Source organism: Triturus cristatus, chromosome 6 (assembly GCF_964204655.1).
Source record: "Triturus cristatus chromosome 6, aTriCri1.1, whole genome shotgun sequence".
In the NCBI taxonomy this organism is placed as follows: Eukaryota; Metazoa; Chordata; class Amphibia; order Caudata; family Salamandridae; genus Triturus; species Triturus cristatus.
Genome location: NC_140589.1, coordinates 262,383,172 through 262,409,050, shown reverse-complemented (window position 1 = coordinate 262,409,050; position 25,879 = coordinate 262,383,172).

Below are 25,879 nucleotides of genomic sequence, written 5' to 3'. Positions count from 1 at the left end.
AGAGGAGACCGGAGCAGCCCAACGTGGCATCTTCTGGTGAGTGGAGATGGCGGAGAGGGGGGGTCCATATCGAGGCACGCTATCGGTGCCTGGCCCCATTATTGTTTCCTCTGCATGGCCCGCCAGAGAGTGGGCCGCCCCCCCCCTGTTCGGCATTGTCTGTTTAGAGCACTGTGTGCCTCCAGCATGGGGGGCATGTGCATTTTCGCCAGGTCGCCCCCCCCACGGGCATAATTGTTCTTAGAGCCTAGGTGGCTCCAACGAAGGGGGGCATATTGGTTTTAAGGGCCAGAGGAGCCCGTGGTTGCCTCGGTTGGGGCCTTAATTGTTTTAGAGTCCCGTGTGGCTCCTACGCTTTGGGGGGCACATTTGTTTCAAGAGCCCCGGGTGACTCCCACAGTGGCCATGATCTGTTTCTGAGCGCCAGTGCGCTCCATTGTGCTTTGGGGCAAGCTCTTTTTCTGTACTTGCGCACATTGATTTCAGGAGCCCGTGCGCTCCATGGGGACATGTTGTTTTTAGAGCCTAGGTGGCTCCAACGTTTTGACATTAGTTCCAGGGCCATTGAGAGCCCATGCCTCCCATTTTGCCTTCCACAGCTGCGCAGCACTTAGTGCCAGCTGCAGCGTTTAGGCCCTGTTCTTGTCCCCAGCTGCCCAGCAAGTAGTGGGCAGCTGCTACGTTTAGGTTCTGGTGCGACCTGGACCCTAATGTGATTGAGGTGTCATTGTGATTCATGCTAATGTGATTGAGTGCTAGGAAATGTACTGTGTATAGCATGTTTTGCGCACCCTGTGTCTTATACCTCTAAATGTGGTCATTTCTGCCTAGGAGGTTGTTTTACCTATTTAGGTTGGTATTAGGGAGATTGTACTTCCCTGTGCGATATACGCCCCTAGTGTAGGTATACGTAGGTGGTTAGGTCTAATGCGTTAGACCAATGAGAGATTGCATAATGTGTTTATGCCCCTGTGATGGATGCAGGATAGGTTTTATACCTGATGCTAGTGTGATGACGCTGAGGTCATTATTGCGCCAGTAGTTACTGGTTGTGTTCTACAGTGCTAATTTGTGTTATGTTCTACATGTACAATTGGTGATTTGTGCTAATTCTGACAGTGGCCCATGTGGCCCTGTCCCGTGTAAATAGTCCCTTGTAAAATTCTGCCCAGTGCCAGTTGGCACAGTGTAAATTGTGTGAATATTATCTAATGTGTTTTGGTATAATACAAAGGCTATTTGTATATAATACCTTGTGTGGAGTTTCTTTTGTGGTGGGCCTTGGGTGTTGTTGCTGGGTGCGCGCGCAAACGGTTTACACATTGCCTCCGGGATAAGCCTGACTGCTCGTGCCAAGCTACCAAGGGGGTGAGCAGGGGTTATCTTTGGCGTGTAACTCCCCAGCCCTGACTAGAGTGGTGGTTTCTGCCTGGCTTTGGCGCAAACCCTAGCCAACCAGAAATCCCATTTCTAACATACCTCATGCAACCTCACATTGTGTCCCTCTATGTTAGAGCCAACCACCAGCACATCATCTTGATATACTGTCTTTAATACCCTCTCCATGGCTCTCTGAAATATAGAGGCCATGGATATCAGTCCAAGTGGCATCCTTAAGCATTTATATGTGCCGAAGGAAGTGGCGAATGTTGTTAAATCTTGTGAGGATGGTTCTAATTTTATTGGGTGATATACGAAACTTAAGTCTATGGTAGAGAAATGTCTGGCACCACTTAGATAACTTAACATCTCATTGATATTTGGTAGTGGATAGTGGTCCACCACCTACCTATTTAATTCTCTTAAGTACACACATAATTTAGCCTCCCCATTGACCTTATGTCCCATTACAACAGGAGCAACCCATTCAGGAGCTTCTACATCCTGTATGATTCTATTGTCCATCAACTTGTTCAATTCCCTTTTCATGCTTTCTTTCTTTTTGTTTTTAAAGAAGTCAGGAAATTCCTTCAGCAGCTCATCACAGCCATCTGCAATGCTCCTAATCACTGGTATGTGTCTCATCCTGACAGCAGGATTCTAATTGGTTCAAGATATACATAATGATCACGTTGATGAAACCAGCTTATAAGGGAATACCTTTTAACAGACACATTTTCCTGGTATGATACGATCCTTGAATTTAATCGTCCGAGATAGTGTATTCCCAGAGACGTGCACCAGTTTATTTAAAGTGTGTGTGCGTATCACAAAGGGACACTTCCAATGCATTGGACTCAGCGCCTAGTGAAAAGAGCCGAAACCAAGATAGCTCCTTGATGTCCTTGGTGCGCCTGGGTGCGGTAGCTTTGTGGCGTCAATATGCGCTCATTGGCAGCACAGCCGGAGTTATGAGCAAACGCTCTAGGACATTGCGAGGCTGCAGCCAAACCACTCGCAGGACTTGCACACCACAGTCATGGACATATGGTAAAGGCAACACGGTTTACTTGAATGGTATGACATGACCATCTCATGTCTTGCCTTAGGAGAAGTTCAGACATCGAGTCCAGTTTAGCCCATCTCCTGGTACTGCATTAAGGGTAGGGTTACATTCTTCTATTCAGTGCATGGATGGAATGGAGCTCCCTGACCTGCCATTGCTAAGATGGCAGGACATTCAATATTGGGTATTTCCTAAGCTTTGGCTGCTGAGAGAGGGCAGGAACTAAAATGGACAGACTGCTGTCAATATTAGAGTGGGAATAATAGACGAATGCTATTTGCAGCTCAATATCGTTGATCTGTGAAGGAGTGTTACAGAAGGTCTAGTAACTGGTTTCTAGCAGGGCATACTTCATGTTGAGAGTTACGTATTTTGAACATATTTACTAAGGACATAGGCTGTATGCATCTGCACTCAAAGTGAGATGAACTTCAACCATAGGGGTATATGTCTTTAGGAACTCACACCACAAAATGGGCTGGCTGTTGTCAGGTTTTCCAGTGGTTAGGACACCCACAGCCTAGAGGGCATCCAATGGACAGACCTGAAGCTCAGCTAGTTTCCCCTGCAAGTGAAATATAGGTTTAGGATCAAACGGAACTTTCAAATTATATTTAATGTATCTCTGAGGCCATACATAGAGAGATTTGCAAATGGTACTGGAACGAGGGTGACTGTTACCAGCCAATAGAACCGTAGTGGTAGTGATAAAGAGGAAAACTATCTGTGTCCCTCTGGGCCTTGTATCTATGGATGCAGATAAATGGCAGATGTGAGTGATACAGACTCACTACAGTGTTTTATGGTAAATGGAGCTCCAGCTCCTTGACCTTGGCTGATGCTTAGTGTTTGATTTTGGCCAGCTAGGTTGCTTGGCTTCTCAGTCCTTTGAATAGACCACCACATAAATATTCAGTCTGCTGGCCATTGTGCAGGTCTCTCTCTCAAGTAGGGGTTAGCTCCTTTTCTCCCACGGAAGTTAAGCTCCTCTTATTTTGCACAGGTCACCAAAGTAAGATGCTCAGAGCTCAAAGGATGACACAGCCTTAAGAAAGACTGTCACCTTCTAGCTATGCCATTCATGCAGCTGGAGACAGGCATACCTTTTAGGAGAGGGTCAGAGGAGGCATCTTCCCAACTCCAGAAAGGACCACTGAGTGCCAGTATAGCTGACTAGGCAGCAAGAGGAAATACCAGGGATAGGAAAACACACAGGTGCCAATTCCGATCCGGTAAAAAAATTCCCCGTCCGACTCGTATCCGGATTTTTTTCCGTCCGAATCGTCAAAGTAGCGTACAAACTGCCAAGTACGATTCGAACGGAAAAAAGTCCATACGAATCGCATTGGGAAGATTTCCCCACACGTCCTCGGGTCGGGAAAAGTCACCGACACGTCCCCGGGCGAGAAACCCACCGTGCGGAAAAATAAAGTCCGACTGCGCAAGTACGATCCCTCCCGTCCTCCCCATTTCACAACCGTACGCAAAAAACACCGTCCGAACCGAACTCCCATAGCAACCATGGAGACATGTGCCCGCATACGCGCCGAACACCCCACCACCCCCCGCCCGCGTATGTACGCCCCGAACCCCCACCCGTGTATGTACGCACCAAACACCCACCCGTGTATGTACGCCCCCGAACCCCCCCCAGCCGTGTATGTACGCACCGAACCACCAGCCGTGTATGTACGCCCCCGAACCCCCCCCAGCCGTGTATGTACGCACCGAACCACCAGCCGTGTATGTACGCACCTAACACCCACCCCAGCCGTGTATGTACGCACCGAACCACCAGCCGTGTATGTACGCACCAAACACCCACCCGTGTATGTACGCCCCCGAACCCCCCCCCAGCCGTGTATGTACGCACCGAACCACCAGCCGTGTATGTACGCCCCCGAACCCCCCCCCAGCCGTGTATGTACGCACCGAACCACCAGCCGTGTATGTACGCACCAAACCCCCACCCCAGCCGTGTATGTACGCACCGAACCACCAGCCGTGTATGTACGCCCCCGAACCCCCCCCCAGCCGTGTATGTACGCGCCGAACCACCAGCCGTGTATGTACGCACCAAACCCCCACCCCAGCCGTGTATGTACGCACCGAACCACCAGCCGTGTATGTACGCACCAAACCACCACACCAGCCGTGTATGTACGCCCCCGAATCCCCCCCCCAGCCGTGTATGTACGCACCGAACCACCAGCCGTGTATGTACGCCCCCGAACCCCCCCCCAGCCGTGTATGTACGCACCAAACACCCACCCGTGTATGTACGCCCCCGAACCCCCCCCAGCCGTGTATGTACGCACCGAACCACCAGCCGTGTATGTACGCCCCCGAACCCCCCCCCAGCCGTGTATGTACGCACCGAACCACCAGCCGTGTATGTACGCACCAAACACCCACCCGTGTATGTACGCCCCCGAACCCCCCCCCAGCCGTGTATGTACGCACCGAACCACCAGCCGTGTATGTACGCCCCCGAACCCCCCCCAGCCGTGTATGTACGGACCGAACCACCAGCCGTGTATGTACGCACCAAACACCCACCCGTGTATGTACGCCCCCGAACCCCCCCCAGCCGTGTATGTACGCACCGAACCACCAGCCGTGTATGTACGCACCAAACACCCACCCGTGTATGTACGCCCCCGAACCCCCCCCAGCCGTGTATGTACGCACCGAACCACCAGCCGTGTATGTACGCACCAAACACCCACCCGTGTATGTACGCACCAAACCACCACACCAGCCGTGTATGTACGCCCCCGAATCCCCCCCCCAGCCGTGTATGTACGCACCGAACCACCAGCCGTGTATGTACGCCCCCGAACCCCCCCCCAGCCGTGTATGTACGCACCGAACCACCAGCCGTGTATGTACGCACCAAACCCCCACCCCAGCCGTGTATGTACGCACCGAACCACCAGCCGTGTATGTACGCACCAAACCACCACACCAGCCGTGTATGTACGCCCCCGAATCCCCCCCCCAGCCGTGTATGTACGCACCGAACCACCAGCCGTGTATGTACGCCCCCGAACCCCCCCCCAGCCGTGTATGTACGCACCGAACCACCAGCCGTGTATGTACGCACCAAACCCCCACCCCAGCCGTGTATGTACGCACCGAACCACCAGCCGTGTATGTACGCACCAAACACCCACCCGTGTATGTACGCCCCCGAACCCCCCCCAGCCGTGTATGTACGCACCGAACCACCAGCCGTGTATGTACGCACCAAACCCCCACCCCAGCCGTGTATGTACGCACCGAACCACCAGCCGTGTATGTACGCACCAAACCCCCACCCCAGCCGTGTATTTACGCACCTAACCACCACCCCACCAGGGAATGTACGGACCGCACCCCCACCAGTGCATGTACGGACCGTACTGACGCCAAAAAAACACGTACTGAACCCGGACAAACCATATTTACACAAGGAGAGTCAAGTAGAGTTTCCCCACACCACCAAACAGGCCCAACAACCCCACAAACATCACATACACTCACCTGCAACTGCCAAACTGCCAAACAGAGGCCCAAAACTCAATCACTCCTCATAACACACCCACACAAATTTCAAACACAGCCACACCCACAAATGGACCAATAAAAATGGACCACACACACAAACCATGAGCCTTTGCAACAGACCCACTGCTGCCAGAGCCCACAGACGACCCACACCACCATACTTGAACCTCACACTTGCATACCTTCACACAACCACCTACACAAACACCCCCTCATCACATTCACACACACACCTCCACTACCACACCCACACACCCACAGCCATCCACACCCACACCCCCACAACCACACCCCACGCCATGTCCACCACCAAGAATCCAAAGTTCACAAAGGAGGAGCTGGAGATCCTTGTCGACGAAATCCTCAGAGTCGAGCCACAGCTCTTTGGGACATTGGTCAGACAGACCAGCATATCCGAAAAAACCGCCATGTGGCAGAGGATCGTCGATTCTGTGAATGCTGTTGGGACAACCAGAAGGACCAGGCACGAGTGCCAATCCAGGTGGTACGATCTGCGGAGGACGGTCAAGAGGAAGATGACTGACAATCACAACCAGGGGAACATCACTGGAGGAGGGCCGCCCCCCAGACCGGTACTATACCATCCCTGGGAGGAGAAGGTGATGTCCACGCTGGCGGTGGAGGGACTACACGGACTGCCAGGACTCCCAGACCCTGGTGAGTACACAAACAACTCACCTCACATGGGGGGGATGCCATACACAATCAATCATGCATGCCACCCCCCCCAAGCCACCACCGGACACAACAACACTCCACAAACACACACATGCCACTGGCACCTCCATGCCCCATGCATCAATCAGGGCCATGCCAAGTCACAGGCCACACAAAACACCAACACAACACAGGATGTGGTCGATGCTGGGAGTGGGGGCAGCAAAACTAACATTGAGCAACTCACAAGCACACAACAATGCCCTCAGCCCATATGGCCCAGGGCACAGCCATACAAACTGTGTGTACCCACACAGTACTGTCTTGCCTGCAAATGATGGCTGCCATGCAGGATGCCATGGGTCTGAAGGCACAATTTGCACATAACAGCAGACAATGAAGATGCATCGCTCTGATAGAGTCTCAGCACACACCGCCACAGCAGCAGCCTACACTCAGACACACTGCCCAATGGGTGCCCGGAGAACAGGGACTAACTCACATGAACAAGCCAATGGCCATTCAAAGACCGGCTAACTGTGTGTGCCCAGGAAGCTGGCCTGAGGTGACAGAGAGTGACAAAGAGAGGGAGGGAGAGGGGGAATGAGAGGGAAGGAGACAGAGGGGGGACACAGGGAGACAGACAGAGGGAGGGAGTAGGGTGACAGAGGGAGACCGACAGAGGGAGGGAGGAGGGTGACAGAGGGAGGGAGGAAGGGAGACACAGGGAGACTAAATCACCCTTGGGTGGTGTGGCCATGTCCACTCGTCAGCCGGTGGACTGTGTGCATGCAGACCAGGTCTGGCAGTGCCTCAACCCCCCCTTCCGTAGATGAAGACCGGTCCATGTGTCAATCTGTGCACGAGTCCATCCGTGCTGCAGGCACAGACCTAACCACACACCCAGTATACCCACCCACCGTGTCGGTAAGAACCCTGTCACAAATGCTTCAGTCCCCTACCTGCAACATCAAATTGCCTTGCCAAAACACCATTTGGCCACGTACAGTGCAACACGTAAGGCGCCTCTGCATGGCTCGCTACGCCCGCACACCACACTGCTGACTGTGTACCCAAATAGATGCATCAACTAAGATTGTGTCTCACACATGCGTAAAGCCCTGACAGCTGTGGCCAAGGGACATAGCCATGCACAAGTGCACTGTGAGAGGAATGCAGGACAGATCCAACTACCCAGAGGAAGAGTGCCAAATCAGAAATGCATGCAACATGGATGCCACATGTGACACTGTTAACATTGTCTCTCTCACACACAGGTCAACGTCGACGAACACCCCCCAACACTGGGGGGGAAGTCACACAGGACCAGGCTCCGCGGGATGATGACCCCACCGCCAGCGATGACTCTCACCACTCCGTGGATGACCCAGACCAACCTGGCCCCTCTGGTGTCCAACCACCTGCAGCACCTGCGTCAGGTACAACTGTGCCAACCACCACCCCCATTCCTGCCACATCCCAGGAGACGTCCAGGAGCCCTGCCCGCACACGACCACCCAGCCAGTCTGCCCAGGAGGGACACGGTCCTCCGGGCACCCAGGAGGAGGCAGGCGGCAACGCAGATGCCATCCCTCAGGGGTCCCGGAGACCCGATGCACCCACAACGGCAGGCCAGGTGCACGTGGGCAGGGGTGGCGGGAGTGGAGGACGGCGGAGGCGCGAACCTGACCAGGCAGCTCAGGACCCGGTAGTGTCCCAGGTCAGCAACATCCTGGATACATACCGGCGTGACACCAGGGGCATGGACCAGATTGCGTCCACCCTCAATGACATCAAGGGGACCCTCCAGGAGATGAAGACCCTGCAGTCCCAGCAACATGCCTGTCAACTGCAACACCAAGGAAGGATGGAGGATAGACAGGCTGAGCTCGTGGCGGTGCAAACCCAAATGACCGGTGTACTCCGTCGGATTGCCGACAACATGGGCAACCCTCCCTGTGGCACCAGGCGAAGGCCATTACCAGACACAGGGAGGGATCAGGAGGAGGAGGATTCATCCGACGGAGCGTCACAGACATCGTCACGGACTGCTTCCGAGGGTCCCCGCAGGAAGGTGGGTCGTCCACGAAAAAGACTGTGAGAGTCAGCAGAACATCACCATCTCCCAGGTCACCTGGCCTGGCACCTGGCCCTCTGGCCCAATAGCAGCACATGACATTCTCTGCCACATGGACTTGCTGGTCACTGTCTGACCTATGTTGACGAAGACTGTGGCATGGACTCTGACATTTTGCTACGACAAGGATACCAACTCCCCCAGTGAACTCTGGATTCTACACTCCCGCTGTGCACCTCTTGTCATCCCCACAAACCCGTACCCCACCACAAATAAATGAATCACACTTACAAGATGATGCCGTGATTCTACATTATTACAATACATGTGTGTGTCGTACAGTCAAAGCATGCCTGATCTCAGAATTAACTCCAACCATCCAAACCGTGGGGTCGCAGTCTTGCCCAGGACACACATGGGTCCCAATGTCTCATCTGATACAGACATGGAGTACCAAACTCACCTGTGCTGGGCCCAACCAGCTGAGTGGTTCCCGCACAACTGTGGCAACAGACACATTCAGGGGAGCAACAGTCATGCGCAGAGGTCAGGGATCATGTGGAGTGACCTGGCTTGCCGCTCCCAGGTATGTCTAGACATGTGTCCCTACAATGTGCAGCATGCTTGCGTCAGGCGGATGTTGAGAATGGTGGCTAGGCCAAGGTTGGATGCATGGAGATGCCAGAATGCAGTTTAGGATCACTGTGCCACATGGTTGTGTTGGGGTTGTGGGCTGCATCATGAGTGTGGGCGTGGATCTAGAAGGTCATCCTGCAGCTGGCTGTGAAACATTCCCCCCATCCCGTTAGGACGTTGATGTGGCCTGGTTGCCCGACGCAGTAGCAGAGCTGTGCAGATGCACTCCGGATATGGACAAGTACCATGGGAGTCGTGAGGCACATGTCCGTAGACTGCAGGGTAGGATTCTACACAGATGTTGTAGTTTCCCTGGGGGATGGTCTCTCTTGCCTTGAGGTGGATGGAACTGTGCATCTTGTGCATAATACAGTTCCCACTCCCTGACAAACCCCTAGCATCTTGTCACTCTACACATAGACACATATGCACCACCTATGAAAACTATGCCAGACCTGCGGCACGCACAGTGGCAACAGGGCACCATTGACAGGGAAGAGGCACCTTGGAGACAGAGGGACAAATTTATTAGTCATGTGTGTTGGAATGACAATGATACTCTGTCAACACATACACAGGTCATGTGGATGTACATGTGGGAGCAACACTGGCACCCCCCATTGCAACACAGATGCTGGCATCCCATTGACCTGGCACACAAGTGACGGATAACAGCTAAACACCCCCTGCTGCCACGGAGAGGCCGCTATACACCATTGAGGCCCTGATGGGGCAATCACACACCATGTCAACCCGGTGCAACCTGTATGTTTCCGAGGCCAGTGTTACACACAATGATGGCCTCATCACAATCCCCAATCCCCTGCCACATGACAGTCACCAAGTCTGAGCATGGCTCCAGGTGAAGCCTGCCCCATGTCATGTTCCCCATGTAGGATCACCATGTATGCAAATGGAACACACATGAACCGGAGAAGTGCACACAGACTACAAACAATTCACACACCCAAAACGACGTGAGGCATCCCTTACCCTGAGGAGATTTCAACACTTGCCCGTGCATGTGACGCTGAATCAGCACATGTCGCTGTGTTCATGAGGAGTAGCAGGAGCACAACAATGCCACCAGCAGACAGCATGCACATGGACCTGTGGAAGAGAGACACACAAGGATTCAGCACAAAGGAGCACATCCGCAAGCATGTACTTAACACGTATCATGTTGTTAACATGACAGGTGACAATGATGACCCTCAGACAACATCCTTCCATTGCGCCATCACTTGAGTGACACTTCAATACACACCACTGACTCACTTGGCAGACATGCAGATGGACACACACATTGCAACACATGCCACACACGGCCCAATGCGTGCACACTCAGACACTGGAACTCACCACTAAGCAAAGAAGTTGCGTATGAGCCGACTCCGCATGTCCTCCACAGCCTCCTCCTCCTCCACATCACTTGCCCCGTCACCAAGCCCTTCATCCTCCACGGGTGGATGGTCCTGGTCATCTTGATCCAGTATGAGTGGAACAGCTTCCTCCACTGCCATGTTGTGCAGCATGCAGCAGACGATGATGATCTTGCACACCTTCACCGGGGCATATGGGAGTGCTCCGCCGGTCTTGTGGAGGCACCGGAATCGGCTCTTCAGAAGTCCAAACGTCCTCTCAATGACTCTCCTGGTCCGCCCATGTGCGTTGTTGTAGAGGTGCTCGGCAGCCGTGCTGGGGTTGCGGACAGGCGTCATCAGCCATGGCATGTTGGGATAGCCAGCGTCCCCTACAAGGAAACATCATGGACAGAAGTGTGTCAGCACAGGCAGTGAGATTGGAAGATGACGCCAAACACTGAACTGCCAGAGTCTACCCACCAACAATACATGCTCGCTCGTTCCGCAGCTGCAGCATCATTTCTGGCACCCTGCTACGCCTCATGATGAAGGCATCGTGTGCTGATCCTGGAAAGCGAACACAGACATGTGAAATCACCATGTTGGACAGACACACCACAAGGGCATTAATGGAGTGATAATGTTTGCGATTCCTATACACCACCTCCTGTGCCTGTGGTGGTACCAACGCAACATGTGTCCCATCTATGGACCCAATGACATGGGGCATCCCTCCCAGGGCATAGAACTCACGCTTGACATCTGTCAACTGCTCACGATTTGGGAATTTAATGTACTCATCCAGGTGAAACAACATGGCCTCTAAGAAATCATGCAGAACACGGCTGAACATCGTCTGGGACATGCCCCCGACATCAGCAATGGTATGTTGGAACGTACCCGTGGCAAGGAAATGTAGGGCTGCCATCACCTTCAACTTGGGTGTCAGTGCACTTGGATACCTGTGGCGCGGGAGGAGTTGTGCTTCCAGCCGGCCAGTCAACTCATCAATCAACCGTTGGCTGAATCTGTAGCGGCGTATACAGTCCCGTTCATGCAGGGCAGCAATGTCTGGCATACGTCGAGGGAGAGGCGGAGCCCTGCAGTGAAATGGAAGGAACACCTAAGAGTGAGCACTGTACAACAACATCGTCAATGCACTGAGCACATGTTACACAGCCAATACACATATGCCACGTTGTGAGTCAGGTCTGTGCCACAGTTCCTGGACACGAACGCCAGTCAGGTTACACTCCTACCAAGGGACAGCCACTAACGGAGGGGGGCAAGATCACGATGACATGGCATGAGACTAGCTGTGGGCCAGTGTAAGTGAACATGCACACGCATCACAGGATTCACAGACATCCACACATGTGCAGAAGTAGTATGCGTATGGTACAGACAGGTAGTTGGATGCGATATGCACTGGTCACATGTCATAGGAATAGGACAGGCCACACACATTGCCTTTGAGGAGTACATGTCGAGACAGAACATACATAGGGAGCATGTGGATATGTACTTGTGTTGATACTCCGTGTAGTTGGATACATACACACCTCATGGCAAATCACATATGTGGGCTGGTGTGCGGAACAGTGTGCCATGCCCATCGACACACAGACACATGTTGGCAGCAGCAACTGCTGACACATTGAATCACACACCTACAGCAAAATCATGGAAAGACATGCCACACACATGACATGGTTGCAGCATGCAACGCAGCCATACACGTGTCATATGTAATATTCCGTGTACCTGGCATCAGGGGACAGGTGCGGGTGTCCGTGACTGGGACATGCAAGTGACTCATGGCTCCACTAGTGTGTACGACATGCACACATGTCAAAGGAGTGCAGGGGATGTGTGGTACAATGCGCACCATCACACACGACATGTGTACACAGCTCATCGTACATGTGCTTTGCCCACACCTCAGGGGTAAAGTGCCACATCACATCCTGACACACCTGTGTCACACACAGGTGGTATTGCACAGACAATGCATTGGTGTCCACCCTTGGCAATACCTGTCCGCTCCATTCCTGTCTGTGTGCCGCCTGTCACCACTGACAGTTGTAATACGCACCGTACATACGCTCGGAGCGCGTGTATAGGGTCCCTGGGCCAATATTGCCGCTGGCGTATGCGTACGCCACAGTAGTACGGACTGTACACGCGCTTGTACGGTCCGGATCACAATATGGGCGCTGGCGTATGCGTACGCCACAGTAGTACGGACTGTACACGCGCTGGTACGGTCCGTACTACTGTGGCGTACGCATACGCCAGCGCCCTTATTGTGATCCGGACCGTACAAGCGCGTGTACAGTCCGTACTACTGTGGCGTACGCATACGCCAGCGCCCATATTGTGATCCGGACCGTACAAGCGCGTGTACAGTCCGTACTACTGTGGCGTACGCATACGCCAGCGCCCATATTGTGATCCGGACCGTACAAGCGCGTGTACAGTCCGTACTACTGTGGCGTACGCATACGCCAGCGCCCATATTGTGATCCGGACCGTACAAGCGCATGTACGGTCGGTATCACTGCTTGTGGGGTGCCCTAGGGCGTGGAACGCACCGTACCTGTGTGTAAATGTATGAAAACACATAGGGGACACATGAGGGACAAGTATAAGGGCCTAAATGCCTGATGGTTGCCATGGAGACTGAGTTAAATTTTTGATTTTGAGCACCAGGTGCACAGCAGAAGTCAGTTTGAAAGAATCTACATTGTTGCAATGTGGATGTTGACTTGACATCATTATCAAAACTGAAACCATGCAAAGCCACACACTGGGGTAGGTTTGAAGGGATTGGATGAAACGTAGGATGCTAATGTGACTGACCAATCAATCTGTACTCCTATACATGAACAGGCCAGCCAGGCATATATAAGGCAGCCAGGTCCCATGAGAGAGCACTTGCCTGCACATCCATTCATCCATTACCACTGCTGCTGATAGTGATTCCTCTGGCACCATGTCCAGGACTGTGGAGAGGTCACAGCCATTCACCCAGGAGGAGAACCTTGCCCTGATAGATGTGATCCTCCCACAGTTCCAGAGCCTGTATGGTCGACCAGGGGTTCAGGTGAGTGCAGACTCCACTAGCTTAGACTGTGCCCCTTTTGTGTGACAGTGACTTCTGGCATTGTGTCCATGTGTGACAGACATGCACTGTTGTTTGGAGTGGGTCCCAGGGTGTGGAAGGCCTCATGTCACCCATGCAGAGCATGCTGTGTTTCCTGTGTGCACTCCTCACTTGCATAGTGCCTACTGTGACAATGAATGCAAGGTGCATGCCACATTCTGCCTGCATACTCCTCCTGGGGATGTTGTTTCCACAGTCCTGATGTGATCCTGTGTTCCCCCCAGTGTGACAGGTGTCAGTACCCATGGATGTGTGTTTGTTCAGTGTACCTGTGCTGTGAGTGTCCAAAGGCCGTGTTCGTCCCCTGCACATTGGTGTGTGTGTTAGTCCCCTGTCATGTGGGTGAGTGCATATGGGGAGTGTTGCACACAAGCAGCATGAGGGATGGATATGGCCTGGCCATCGGATGTGAGCAGGGAGCAGTGCTGTGTGCATGCCGTGCTGAGCCAGCCCCACACCTGTGACACCCCCGTCTACTGGCACATGGGCAGAGTGAGGTGTGTACCCGCAGTTGGCAATGCCATGTGATTGTCCTGTACCTGTGTGTGTCTGTGTACTCTGCTGAGGTAGCATCAGTGTGCTGGGGCAGGTGACTGCTGTGAGGTGCTGTACATAATCCTGGTGTAGCCTGTGAGGCACAGTGTGATCCCTGGTCAGTGAGTGTGTGGTACCCCTCATGCCACCCGTGTGCTTCCACTGGCACGTAGTGCATTTGGCCTTCCACAGTGGATAATGTCCCTATGACAAAGGTGCAATTAGTTGCATGCATACCATGGCCTGTTCATAATGAGGATTGTTCTATATGTGTGTCTCTGTGTCTTTGCTCATGTGGATTAATGTATTCTCTCTTTTGCATCCTCACAGGTAGGCGCCATTGCCAAGGGGGAGATCTGGAGGGAAGCCGTCAGTGCCGTGAGGGGTACAGAGGGTCGGAGGCGGAGCCTGTCTCAGGTGAGGAAACGCTGGCAGGACATCCGGTGCTGGACGAGGAGGATTGCACGGCTCCTGCTGGGGGACTCACCTGAGAGCCGTAAGAACCGTGGCCGCCGTCGTCTGACCCACATCCAGAAGCGTGTGCTGGCGGTGGTCTTCCCCGATATGGACAGGCGCCTACAGGAGAGGCAGCAGCAGGAAGGGGGTAGGTACATGTGTGTCAGTTGTGTGTCCCCAGCCAATGTAAGTGTGCAGTTGCATGGATACACTGCCAGGGTTTGATTGTGCAGTGCGTCAACTTCTCCACAAAGTAGCACAGTGCTGTTCTCACTCCCTCCCTTCCCCTCCTTGCAATGTGTTCCCTGGTCTGTCGCCACTCTTGCACAAGGTTATTTATGCAGGCAGTTCATGCAGGTGCCCTATGCTATCAGCATCATGTGTGGGGGTGATGTGCCACAGGTATGGGGACCTTGCGTGTGCCATGGCCAATTTCAGTCATTGTGGTGTCCATGTCACTTGGCACTGATTGTGAATCACGACATAGGGGTGTGTCTCCAAAATGTACAGCCTTCCAGCATGCATGTCCAATTGTGTGCCCTCTGACATGATGTGCCTGAGTGGGAGGCCTGCTAAGTGCAGGGACGGTTGCTTAATTTGCAGTCATGTCCATCCTGGACCATGGAGGAGTGTGGGCACTACTGTGCCCTGGGGCACCTCTTCCTAGGTATCATGTGCGTCATCCAACAATATGGCCATTCACTGTGTCTTTGCCATGGGTTGCGTAGGGTGGCATTGTACCCTGGGCTCAACTGTTAGGACCTACAGGTTGCTACATGTGTCCACTGTACAGGGGGACCCATTTTGCTTGTGCATACTCACAGTGGGCATTACCTGTGTGTGTTGTTGAGACAATCTGATGATGTTTGCCTGTCAATGATGTGTGGACATGGCCACCAGGGGCTGTGTGTTTACAGTCATGAATTAGTGGAGGCCATGTGTTTCCATCCCAGAGTAAGAGGTGTACATACTTTCTCCGTCTCAATGAGATTGTCTCAGGTGTGGGTGGTTTGTGCGTACAAGGCCTACATGTCAGAAGCTTCATCCTCCTTGCTGGGTTTAGCCTGTGTGTGATGTTTGACTGGACATACGCTCAAGGTGCAGTGACCCTGTCATGTGTGGCCTGGTTTCATGTATTGCCTTTGCAGCATGCGGCAAGAGTAAATGGATATGATTCATGCTCATCCCTTTTTGACGACGCAGTGTGGTGCAGGTGCTGTGCACATTTGTCCCCAGAGGCTGACTCCTCTCTAAAATTTCAGGTGCAGTGATTTGCTGTTGTGTCATGATCTCCATTGTGTCTCAGTGGCATGGTGGGTAGAAAAACTGTGTGTTCCATGGCCTACATGTGTACATTGTTTTGTAGGTGTTACTCCTGTTGCTTTTCAGGCTATGCAATGTGACCTATGTATATTTGACTCATGTGACATATGTGTACAGGTGTCTGATTTTCTCCTGTCTCTTCACCTTGCCCACAGCATCGCCGGGGGACACGGAAGGAGACACTAGCACGGACCGGGAGGAGAGATTGAGCACCAGTACCAGCAGTGCTGTCCTGTCTGGCACATGGAGTGGCACGGAGGCCGAAGGGAGTGAGGCGGAGGACCTGTTGACTGCCAACACAGACTATGACGCAGACGGGTCCGAGGCTGAGCTCCCAGAGGTGGCGGAGTCTGCCCCCCCAGCTGATGGCAGCCCTCCACATCCCCCCGCCACCTCAGGTTCCATCACCGGCCTCCCACATGCTCGTGGCCCTTCCCTCCGTGCTCGGTCCCCACATGTCTCCTTCCTGCCAGGCACCGCACCCCCTGCCCCTGTCACCACTGCTGCGGTGAGTGCGGAGTCTGTGGACATCCTGAGGCAGTTGCAGGTTGGTCAGACTGCGATGCTAAATGTCCTCCATGCCCACACCCAGGTGCTGACCCAGATGGAGGCATACATGGAGGGCATGTCGGCTGCGCAGTCTGACCAACGGCAGTTGCTGAGGTCCATAGACTCCACACTGACTGCAGCACTGGATCTCCTGCAGCGCTGCGTAACACCCCCTACCCCTGCCCCATCCCCAATTCCCACTCCCGTGCCTGTCCCACGCACATCCAGACGTCAGCGTGCACGCACCCCAACAGACACAGGCACCACACCACCAGGGAAGTCGAAGCGCACACCTCCTGTCACGCACACACAGGGTGAGGAAGGCACACCCACTGGGTCGGGGGGGAAACGTAGAACACGCAGCCACAGTGGGAGTCCGCATTCCACACAACCCACTCCCTCCAAATCCACTCCCCTTAGCTCTCCTGGCCAACAGTCAGTGACAGCATCATCCACTGCGAGTGTGCCCCCCAGCCCCAGGATGACACCACCCCGCAAGCGGTGGAGGCGGGACCCGGCCAGGGGAGTTGAGTCCCCCACCCTGTCCACACCCTCCCCCAGTGGCGCTGCGACCCATCCCTTTGCCCCCCCCCCCTCCTTGGGGCCTGTGGTTGGATTGGGTACGGGGGAGTCGCTGGGGGAACTTGCCGACGTGTGCAGCGCCATTCTGTCCTCCACCTTTTGCGCTGGCACCCCCCCTGTGGCAGATTCATCCCTCCCTGCACCCACAACACCTACCCTTTCCCCTCCTGTCCCTGCGGTGCCTGTTTCCACCCTCCCCCCTGATGCCCCCTCTTCTGTGGATGAAATGGACTTGTGAACTGTGCAGCCAAGCTAGGGGACACACGTCCCGATGTGTACCCCCCCCCCGGACATTGCTGCTGGGCTGGCCCATGGCCCTTGTACATAGTGGACATTTTCTCTGATATATTTTCCTGCTGAATAAAGCCTTTTCTTTTTGTTTTGCACACTGATGCTTTCCTGGACTTGCTGTTGGTGCTGGTGCTCCCTGCGTTGGGGTGGTGATAATGTGTTAGGGGTCTGTGAAATGTTGGAGTGTGCTGCTCATGGGGTGTACCCTGCCATCTGCGTGCCATCACAAAGGTCTCTGCAAATGGTATTTGGTCATGTTTGCTCTCACTGTATGGTGACATTGTCCCAAGGTGTGTTCCGTCCTCTGTGGCCCAGCCCATTTTTCCTGCAGGGTGTCTCCCAAATGCTGTGCTGTGCTGTGTCTACATTTCCTGGATGTGTGAGGGTTGCCTTTCAATATAGCCATGCTGGCTCAGCGATGTCTCCGCCTGCATCTGGGGTATCACCCTTGTAGGTCACTGAACTTGTTGATGGGGTATATTGTCCGATGTCTGGGCACTGCTGGGAGTGATAGGTACACACCCCTCCTGTGTCTGGGCACTGCTGGGAGTGATAGGCACACACCCCTCCTGTGTCTGGGCACTGCTGGGAGGACCCTGCACCCACCCCTCCTGTGTCTGGGCACTGCTGGGGGTGTTTTGCACACCCCATTCTTATAGCAGGTTCGGTGCGTACATGCACGGGTGGGGTGGGGGTTTGGTGCGTACATACACGGCTGGTGTGGTGGTTTGGTGCGTACATACACGGGTGGGCGTTTGGTGCGTACATACACGGGTGGTGGTTTGGTGCGTACATACACGGCTGGGGTGGTGGTTTGGTGCGTACATACACGGGTGGTGGTTCGGTGCGTACATACACGGCTGGGGGGGGGTTCGGGGGCGTACATACACGGGTGGGTGTTTGGTGCGTACATACACGGCTGGTGGTTCGGTGCGTACATACACGGCTGGGGGGGGGTTCGGGGGCGTACATACACGGCTGGTGGTTCGGTGCGTACATACACGGCTGGGGTGGGTGTTAGGTGCGTACATACACGGGTGGGGGTTCGGGGCGTACATACACGGCTGGGGGGGGTTCGGGGGCGTACATACACGGGTGGTGGTTCGGTGCGTACATACACGGCTGGGGTGGGTGTTAGGTGCGTACATACACGGGTGGGGGTTTGGTGCGTACATACACGGCTGGGGGGGGTTCGGGGGCGTACATACACGGGTGGTGGTTCGGTGCGTACATACACGGGTGGTGGTTCGGTGCGTACATACACGGCTGGGGTGGGGGTTTGGTGCGTACATACACGGGTGGGCGTTTGGTGCGTACATACACGGGTGGTGGTTTGGTGCGTACATACACGGCTGGGGTGGTGGTTTGGTGCGTACATACACGGGTGGTGGTTCGGTGCGTACATACACGGCTGGGGGGGGGTTTGGTGCGTACATACACGGGTGGTGGTTTGGTGCGTACATACACGGCTGGGGTGGTGGTTTGGTGCGTACATACACGGGTGGTGGTTCGGTGCGTACATACACGGCTGGGGGGGGGTTCGGTGCGTACATACACGGGTGGTGGTTCGGTGCGTACATACACGGCTGGGGTGGGGGTTTGGTGCGTACATACACGGCTGGTGTGGTGGTTTGGTGCGTACATACACGGGTGGTGGTTTGGTGCGTACATACACGGCTGGGGTGGGGGTTCGGTCCGTACATACACGGGTGGGGGTTCGGGGCGTACATACTCTGCTGGTGTGGTGGTTTGGTGCGTACATACACGGGTGGGCGTTTGGTGCGTACATACACGGGTGGTGGTTCGGTGCGTACATACACGGCTGGGGTGGGTGTTAGGTGCGTACATACACGGGTGGGGGTTCGGGGCGTACATACACGGCTGGGGGGGGTTCGGGGGCGTACATACACGGGTGGTGGTTCGGTGCGTACATACACGGCTGGGGTGGGTGTTAGGTGCGTACATACACGGGTGGGGGTTTGGTGCGTACATACACGGCTGGGGGGGGTTCGGGGGCGTACATACACGGGTGGTGGTTCGGTGCGTACATACACGGGTGGTGGTTTGGTGCGTACATACACGGCTGGGGTGGGGGTTCGGTCCGTACATACACGGGTGGGGGTTCGGGGCGTACATACTCTGCTGGTGTGGTGGTTTGGTGCGTACATACACGGGTGGGCGTTTGGTGCGTACATACACGGGTGGTGGTTCGGTGCGTACATACACGGCTGGGGTGGGTGTTAGGTGCGTACATACACGGGTGGGGGTTCGGGGCGTACATACACGGCTGGGGGGGGTTCGGGGGCGTACATACACGGGTGGTGGTTCGGTGCGTACATACACGGCTGGGGTGGGTGTTAGGTGCGTACATACACGGGTGGGGGTTTGGTGCGTACATACACGGCTGGGGGGGGTTCGGGGGCGTACATACACGGGTGGTGGTTCGGTGCGTACATACACGGGTGGTGGTTCGGTGCGTACATACACGGCTGGGGTGGGGGTTTGGTGCGTACATACACGGGTGGGCGTTTGGTGCGTACATACACGGGTGGTGGTTTGGTGCGTACATACACGGCTGGGGTGGTGGTTTGGTGCGTACATACACGGGTGGTGGTTTGGTGCGTACATACACGGCTGGGGTGGGGGTTCGGTCCGTACATACACGGGTGGGGGTTCGGGGCGTACATACTCTGCTGGTGTGGTGGTTTGGTGCGTACATACACGGGTGGGCGTTTGGTGCGTACATACACGGGTGGTGGTTCGGTGCGTACATACACGGCTGGGGTGGGTGTTAGGTGCGTACATACACGGGTGGGGGTTCGGGGCGTACATACACGGCTGGGGGGGGTTCGGGGGCGTACATACACGGGTGGTGGTTCGGTGCGTACATACACGGCTGGGGTGGGTGTTAGGTGCGTACATACACGGGTGGGGGTTTGGTGCGTACATACACGGCTGGGGGGGGTTCGGGGGCGTACATACACGGGTGGTGGTTCGGTGCGTACATACACGGGTGGTGGTTCGGTGCGTACATACACGGCTGGGGTGGGGGTTTGGTGCGTACATACACGGGTGGGCGTTTGGTGCGTACATACACGGGTGGTGGTTTGGTGCGTACATACACGGCTGGGGTGGTGGTTTGGTGCGTACATACACGGCTGGGGGGGGTTAGGGGGCGTACATACACGGGTGGGGGTTCGGTGCGTACATACACGGCTGGGGGGGGTTAGGGGGCGTACATACCAGGGTGGGGTGGGGGTTCGGGGCGTACATACACGGGTGGCGCTTGGGTGCGTACATACACGGGTGGCGGTTCGGGGCGTACATACACGGGTGGGGGTTCGGGGCGTACATACACGAGTGGGGGTTCGGGGCGTACATGCACGGGTGGGGGTACGGGCCGTACTTCCACGGGTGGGGGTACGGTCCGTACATACCCCTGCCCACGCTCTGCGTGCCTGGGTACGGGCCGTACCCATGCCTTTGGTGTGTGGGTACGGTGCGTCCCACCATTGTTGCGGGCCGTGGGGTCCGCACCGTACACAGGCCTTGGGGGCGTGGCTACGGGTCGTACCACGCGTACCCCTACATGACCCCAGCAATGCTGGTACGAGCTGTACCAAGGCCTTTCTGACGTGGGTACGGGCCGTACCGCTATTGTTGGAGTGACGTAGGGGGACGCGTGGTACGTTCCGTACCCACGCTCTTGCGGCCTGGGTAGGGTACGTACCGGTTCGCGTGACCATCCACTTCCGTTGTGGCGGACGCTTGCGTTGCTGGCCTTGCCCCCACCCCCTGGAAGTGACCAGGCCCTGATGGTCAGGTATGTCCAGGCCATGTGTGATTTGGTACCATGTGTTGGTGTTGTGTGTCCTGCCCCTGCCCCCCCCTTTGCCCCTGGTTGTTGTGCTGACCTTCTGCGGCGTCTGCGTCGGTTCCTGTACGCCAGGTGGACTGCTAGGAGGGCAGGGATGGCACGTAGGTTCGGGTCCATGTCTGTTCGTCGCGTCCAGCTGCTCCTTGCGTGTGTCGTCCTGATTTCCCGGCAGTTTTTGGCAGCCGGTAAATATTTTCCGTGCGGGATGACGTCGGTTCGAATCGTACTTCCTGGTTCGTGAAACGTAGGCTGGATGCGTACCGACGTCACGTCGGCTCCTTTCAGGATCGGAATTGTGTTTAGTTTCTGTTCGGTCGGTGTTTTGTTCGAATCGTACGGAAATGGTGTTTCCGTATGATTCGTACTTGCATTTTCGGATGGATTTCGCACCGGGTACGAGTCGGACGGAGAAAAGGCTCCGTCCGACGGTTCGTACCCGGTTTTTACCGGATCGGAATTGGCACCACAGTAGTGACATAGAGGGAGCTAAATTAAGACAAGAAAAATCAGTTAGATTTTCCCTAGGTACAATGTGAGTCTATGGTTTTGAGAAGTCTGGTTCAACTGCCAGACTACCCAAGTGAACGACTTGATCTAGAATGCACTGTTGAGTGGTGAGTGGCGAGAAGAGCTGTAAGGCGGACCTCTTCCATTAGGAAGAGAGCGTCAGGAAGGGGTGTGGTGCACCACAGAATGGGGGGCCAACCGTGGTGAACTTGCACCTGGAAGACCAGGTGGACTCTTGAGTTCCCACCTGGTAAGGGTGCTCAGAACTGGAATGTGAGAAGCCTGAGGCAGCAGCATGGGTAACATCTGCAATTAGTGCCTCGGAGAGCAGAGGCGTGGCCTCGGAGGCTGCAGCCTGCCCATGGAGGACCGAAGTCTAGCGAGAGGAGCCTTACATGGAGACCTCTCTGAATGGTGAGACCTGGTTTCCCGGTGGGGAAGGTGATTGGGAGTGACGGCGATACTGAGAGTCAACAGCAGCAGAGCAGTGGGGTTCAGTGACTAAATATCTAGGGACACAATATAGAATGCACAAAATATCGACACCAAAATATAGAAGGACGGAATATCGACTCCCTATCTACAAACAGGTAAGTACTAAAATATCGATTCCAAAATATAGAATGTTAAAATATAGCTAGCCAAAATATCGAATTTTTTAAATGTATTAAAAATTATATAAAATTAATTAAATATTAAAAACAATTAAATAAAACATACATGATATAATATAAAAAAGCTTAAAATGTAAACATAATAAAAGAAATGTAAAAAAAGTAGAGATTTTGTTGGATAGTGACAGCGTAAAAATTACTATTCCCACTCCAGTAATTGCAACAGTAGGGAAAACGTTGGATAGCGTAGGGGTAAAAATTACTATTCCCACTCCAAAGAGTGCAACAGTAGGGAAAGCGTTGGATAGCGGGAAGGTAAAAATGACTATTCCCACTCGAGTAAGTGCAACAGTAGGGAAAGCGTTGGATAGCGTAGGGGTAAAAATTACTATTCCCACTCCAGTGAGTCCAACAGTAGGGAAAACGTTGGATAGCGTAGGGGTAAATATTACTATTCCCAGTCCAAAGAGTGCAACAGTAGGGAAAGCATTGAATAACGGGAGAGTAAAAATTACTATTCCCACTCCAGAGAGAGCAACAGTACGGAAAGCATTGTATAACGGGAAGAGAAAGATTACGATTCCCACTCCAATGAGTGCAACAGTAGAGAAAGCGTTGGATAGCGTAGGGATAAAAATTACTATTCCCACTCTAGTGAGTGCAACAGTAGGGAAAACGTTGGATAGCGTAGGGGCCAAAATTACTATTCCCACTCCAATGTGTGCAACAGTAGGCAAAGCGTTGGATAGAGGGAGGGTAAACATTACTATTCCCACTCCAGACAGTGCAACAGTAGGGAAAACGTTGGATAGTGTAGGTGGAAAAATTACTATTCCCACTCCAAAGAGTGTAACAGTAGGGAAAGCTTTGTATAGCGGGAGGGTAAAAATTACTATTCCCACTCGAATGAGTGCAACAGTAGGGAAAGCGTTGGATAGCGGGAGAGTAAAAATTATTATTCCCACTCCAGTGAGTGCAACAGTAGGGAAAGCGTTGGATAGCGGTAGGGTAAAAGTTACTATTCCCACTCCAGAGAGTGCAACAGTAGGGAAAGCATTGGATAGCGGGAAGGTAAAAATTACTATTCTCACTCCAGTGAGAGCAACAGTAGGGAAAGTGATGGATAGCGGGAGGGTAAAAATTACTATTCCCACTCCAGTGACTGCAACAGTAGGGAAAGAGTTGGATAGCGGGAGGATACAAAATACTATTCCCATTCCTCAGAGTGCAAAAGCAGGGAAAACATTGGATAGCGTAGGGGTAAAAATTACTATTCCCAATCCAAAGAGTGCAACAGTAGGGAAAGCTTTGGATAGCGGGAGGGTAAAAATTACTATTCCCACTCCAGAGAGTGCAAAGTAGGGAAAGCGTTGGATAGTGTAGGGGGAAAAATTACTATTCCCACTCCAAAGAGTGTAACAGTAGTGAAAGCGTTGGATAGCGGGAGGGTAAAAATTACTATTCCCACTCCAGTGAGTGCAACAGTAGGAAATGCGTTGGATAGTGGGAGGGTAAAAGTTACTATTCCCACTCCAGAGAGTGCAACAGTAGGGAAAGCATTGGATAGCGGGAAGGTAAAAATTACTATTCTCACTCCAGTGAGAGCAACAGTACGGAAAGTGTTGGATAGCGGGAGGGTAAAAATTACTATTCCCACTCCAGTGACTGCAACAGTAGGGAAAGAGTTGGATAGCGGGAGAGTAAAAAATATTATTCCCACTCCTGAGAGTGCAACAGTAGGGAAAAAGTTGGATAGCGTAGGGGTAAAAATTACTATTCCCACTCCAAAGAGTGCAATAGTAGGAAAAGCATTGGATAGCGGGAGGGTAAAAATTACTATTCCCACTCCAGAGAGTGCAACAGTAGGGAAAGTGTTGGATAGTGTAGGTGGAAAAATTACTATTCCCACTCCAAAGACTGTAACAGTAGGGAAAGTGTTGGATAGCAGGAGGGTAAAAATTACTATTCCCACTCCAGTGACTGCAACAGTAGGGAAAGAGTTGGATAGAGGGAGGGTAAACAAAACTATTCCCACTCCTGATAGTGCAACAGTAGGGAAAGTAATGCTTTAATTTTAAAATAATATTACATTAATTATTACTACCAATACAAAGTTAATTAAAATTAATTACAATTATTAAAAATTAATTACCATTGGTAAAAAAATAATTACCAATTAATAAAAATTAATTACAATTAATAATTAATTATCAATTAATTATCAATACACATAAATAAAAAAATTATTATTTACTTTATTACAATTAATTTACTTCCCACCCAATTCCCCTATAAACCCACAACCCACTCATAATACTAAAAAATACAATTAACATTATTATCAATTAATCAATTAATAACAATTATTTAGCAATTCATACAAATTAATTACCCATTAACACAAATTAATTACCAATTAATAATTAATTATCAATTAATTATCAATACATATAAATTAAATAATTAATATTTACTTTATTACAATAAAATTACTTCCCACCCGATTCCCCTATAAACCCACAACCCACTCCCAATAATAAAAAATACAATTACCATTATAATCAATTAATCAATTAATAAAAATTATTTAGCAATTAATAAAAATTTATTAGCAATTCATACAAATGAATTACCCGTTAAGACAAATGAATTACCAATTAATAATTAATTATCAATACACATAAATGTAAAAAATATTTACTTTATTACAATTAAATTACTTCCCACCCAATTCCCCTATAAACCCACAACCCGCTGCTAATAATCAAAATTAAAATTACCATAATTATCAATTAATCAATTAATATAAATTAATTATCAATTAATAAAAATTAATGACCAATTAATAATTAATTGTCAATTAATACAAATTAATGACCAATTATTAATTAATTGTCAATCAATTAATTATCAAAACATATAAATATAATTAATATTTAATTTACCATAATTAAATTACTTCCCACCCTATTCCCCTATAAACCCACAACCCTCTATGGAATTAAATTACGCAAAAATTAAATTACATAACATACATTAGTTTAAAAAAATTAAACATACATTACAAAAATAATACATAATTTTAACACATATACTTTCATACATAACACAATTTTTTTTTCGATATTATGGGATTCTATATTTTTAAAGTCGATATTATGGAATTCTATATTTTTACATTCTATATTATGGGAATCGATATTTCATACCCCAATTTCGATATTCTGACC